This window comes from Callorhinus ursinus, unplaced genomic scaffold (assembly GCF_003265705.2).
Source record: "Callorhinus ursinus isolate GAN/ISIS: 27379988/994484 unplaced genomic scaffold, GSC_fseal_2.0 scaffold5, whole genome shotgun sequence".
Taxonomy (NCBI): Eukaryota; Metazoa; Chordata; class Mammalia; order Carnivora; family Otariidae; genus Callorhinus; species Callorhinus ursinus.
In genome coordinates this window covers 65,567,213-65,570,940 of record NW_027397067.1, presented here as the reverse complement: position 1 = coordinate 65,570,940, position 3,728 = coordinate 65,567,213, and the positions used below count along the sequence as shown (strand labels likewise).

Below are 3,728 nucleotides of genomic sequence, written 5' to 3'. Positions count from 1 at the left end.
CTGCCTATTAAAGCTCTCCTCATCCTGCACGCTCCATCTCAAGTCCTACCTCTTCTAAGAAACTGGCCGTGAGCACTCCAGTGCCTATCATCCCTCACCAAGCTGATCACCCCATCAGCCTCTGTCTTCCATCACTTGGAACAAGAAGCATAGCATTTTGGTGCTCTGACTCACTTGTCCCTTTCTAGCTGCACTTCAACCTTATGATCTGTCCCCCAGATAGTCTGACCACAATCAGCCTGGTCTCTCTGCCTGCAATTCTTGCTGCTTCTGCTCCATCCTGGGCAGTGCAGACAGACTGGATCTTCTCAAGTTCAGACTTGCATGTGTCACTTTATCACTCAAAAACTTGCAGTACCAGACTGTGCACACCACTCCCGGGGAGTAGGGCTCAGTGCAGTGCGGTGCAGCTCAGCAGATGCGATCTGAGAGGGGAAGGGTGGGGTCCTTGAGAGGGTGGCAGCGGCAGCACCATGGAGAACGAATTTACGTATGATGATGATCAGAACACTAGTGAATGGCTTCTGCGCCACACCGAGCACAGACCTCAAGTGGCAGTCATCTGTGGTTCTGGGTTAAGGAAATCTGACCGATAAATTAACCGAGGCCCAGAGCTTTGACTACAGTGAGATACCAAACTTTCCCCAAAATACATTGGCAGGTCATGCGGGTCATCTGGTGTCTGGGTTCCTGAATGGCAGAGCCTGTGTGATGGTGCACAGCAGGTTCCTCATGCATGAAGGCTACTCGCTCTCGGAGGTGACATTCCCAGTGAGGATTCTCTTCCTTATGGGTGTGGACAACCTAGCGGTCACCAATGCAGCTGGAGGACTCAACCCCGAGTTTGAGGTTGGAGATAATCATGCTGATCCATGGTCACATCAGCCTACTTGGCTTCAGTGGTTTGAATCCTCTTAGAGGGTCTGATGCTGAAAGGTTTGGAGTTCGTGTCCCTGCCACATCCAGTGCCTCTGACTGGGATATGAGGCAGAGGCTCACAGTGCCTGGAAACAGATGGGGGAGCAGAGAGAGCGAAAGGAAGGCACCTGTGTGATGGGGGCAGGCCCCCCCTTTGAGGCTGGGGGCAGATGCTGTTGGCATGAGCACAGTACCAGAAGTTGTAGTTGGCAAGGCACTGTGGACGTCGAGTCTTTGGGTTCTCCCTCATCACTAACAAAGTCGTCCTGGATTATGACACCAAGGAGAAGGTCAATCATAAGGAAGTACTAGAGGCTGGGAAACAAGCTGTGCAGAAATTAGAACAGTTTGTCTGTCTTCTTATGACCAGTATTCCACTGCCTGCCAAAGCCAGCTAACCAGCCCTGGAGTGGTCTGGCCTCTTCCTAATGGGATCCAGGTAGCTACTACCTACCTTGGCCCTTTGCTGGGGTCACGTGCTTCTGCCCTTAAGTCGTAGGAGAAAGGAAAGGAAGATCTCTCTCCTTCACCTTCCCTATTTCTCCCACCAGACCCTTCTGCGCTGCCTCTTCTTGTGCTCAGTTGTCTCAAAGCAGTTATCACCCCCTGTTCTTCCCCCAGAGCTAGAGCCCAAGCCCTGCTGTGTATATGCCCTGGGTATGACTTGGGCTGTTGAACTTGGCCCAGTAACTACTGCTATCCTTTTGATATAACACTTAGACATCCCTGGGGACTCAGTTCTGCCTCCTCCAAAGCACTAGAGCCCACACAAGGGCCAGCCCAGTCCAATACCTCTTGGACTTTAGTATTACCATATTTTGAGAATAAAAAGAAAGATGGAGGGAAAAAAAAACCCAAAACAAAAAACTTCCAGAGCCTAATCTTTAATTCACACCAATTTCTTTTTTTCTTCACCCCTCCCACCTTATTTTAGTAATCTCTACACCCAATTGTGGGGCTTGAACTCATGATCCTGAGATCAAGAGTCACATGCTCTACCGACTGAGCCAGCCCAGGTGTCCTTAATCTACACCAATTTTACTCCCAGCAATTTATCCCAGACATATTGACCCACGTGTGAAATGATGGCCGCCACGCATACTGAGGGCTGGCTCACTGGCTGTAGCAGCAGATCGGAAGCAGCCTGCACACTCATCAATAAGAGCTTGGTTAATAAGATCTGGTACATTTGTAACTGTGGTTTTTAAGCCTGGTTGTACATTCAGGTCACCAGGGTGTGGTATATTAGGATGATCTCAAATTTTCTGCCACTTCTCCTATTGAGAGGTAGAGTCTAATTCCCCTTCTCTTAAATAGGAATAGTCTCTTGTTTAGGGACTTGCTTGACCAATAGAAGGAGATCAAACAGAGAGTGTGAGACCTCCAAGGCTGAGTTATAAGAAGCTTTGTAGCTTCTGTATTGGCCTCTCGGAACTTAAGCTCTGGGATGAGCCCGCTGCTACGTAAGAAGTCTGACGATCCTGAGACCACCATACTGTGAGGAGACCCAAGTTAGCTTCATGAAGGGGGGTAGGTTGGGGGGAAAGAGAGAGAGAAAGAGAGAGTGCTTTATTCAACCCCAGCCCAGGCCCTAGGCATGTGAGTCGGGAAGCATTTTTGCATATTTCAGGCTCTGCAAATATGATGTGGACAGTAACCAAGGATTCCAGCTGATGTCCGAATCAAAGCCCCTGATCCATGGCTCCAATCAAACCATTCCTGCCATCTCCCAGCCATCCAGACCACCCCACCGAGGCCCCCCCGCCCCAGTCACTGTGGAGCAGAGACAAGCTGTCCCCACGGTGTTCTGCCAGAATTCTTGGCCCTCCAAATTGTGAGCATAATAAAATGGTCATTGTTTTATGCTTCTTAACTTCTGAGGCAGTTTATTGCGGAGAGTGGATAACTGGAACTCCTGGGGATCTTTCAAAATCTCCCCAGGCCATTCTAATGAACAAGCATGTTGAGAATCACTGGTCTATACAGTTAAATGCTATCTATCCATTTGAAATGAATAAAGAAACTCTCTTTGGGGTCACCTGGCTGGCTCAGTCGGTGGAGCATGTGACTCTTGATTGCGGGGTTGTGCATTTGAGATTACTAAAAAAATTAATAAATAAACTTAAAAAAAAGAAGCTCTTTTTGTTCTGCTCTGGTATGATATCCAACTTATATTGTCAAAGGGCAATTAGAAAGTTACTGGGACAATTTTTATACCATGCTACCATTTGTGTAGAAGAATTATGTAGGTATGGATCGCTTCTGGAATAATATATAAGAAAGTGGTAATTAACATTTTTGGTACCAGAGAGGGAGACTGGATGGCTGGGGATCTGAAAAAAGTTTTTTTATACCTATGATAGCTTTCATATTTTAAAACATGTATATGTATCAATTTAATGGTAAAGAAATTCTGCCTGTTGCTTACCAAATCCTTTAGCCTGACCTGGCCTCAAACTTCATTTACAGGCTTATTGTTCACTCCTCCGATTTTACACTAAAAACTGGCTGTGTTAAGCAAAATAATGTCTACCCACCCCCCCACCCCCGCCCGGAGATGTCCTAATGCCGGGAACCTGTGAGGAAAACTTTGCAGATGTGACCCAATTAAGTAGTTTGAGTTGAAGACATAATCCTGGATGATGTGAGGGGCCCAGGGTAATCATAAGAGTCCTTGTGAGTGAGAGAGGGAGACAGAAGTCAGAGAAGGAGAGCTGGGGAAGTGAGAGGTTGGAGTGATGTGGTTGCTGACTTTGAAGATGAAGCTAAGAGGAGCCCTGAGGCAGGGAATGCAGGAGCCTCTGGAAGCT

The 3,728-nt window shown here is 47.6% G+C and overlaps 1 pseudogene; it reads left to right on the top strand.

The window, feature by feature from the left end:
- Positions 1–473: 473 nt before the first annotated feature.
- Positions 474–1,316, top strand: LOC112823024 (purine nucleoside phosphorylase pseudogene; annotated as a pseudogene).
- The last annotated feature ends 2,412 nt before the right edge of the window (positions 1,317–3,728 follow it).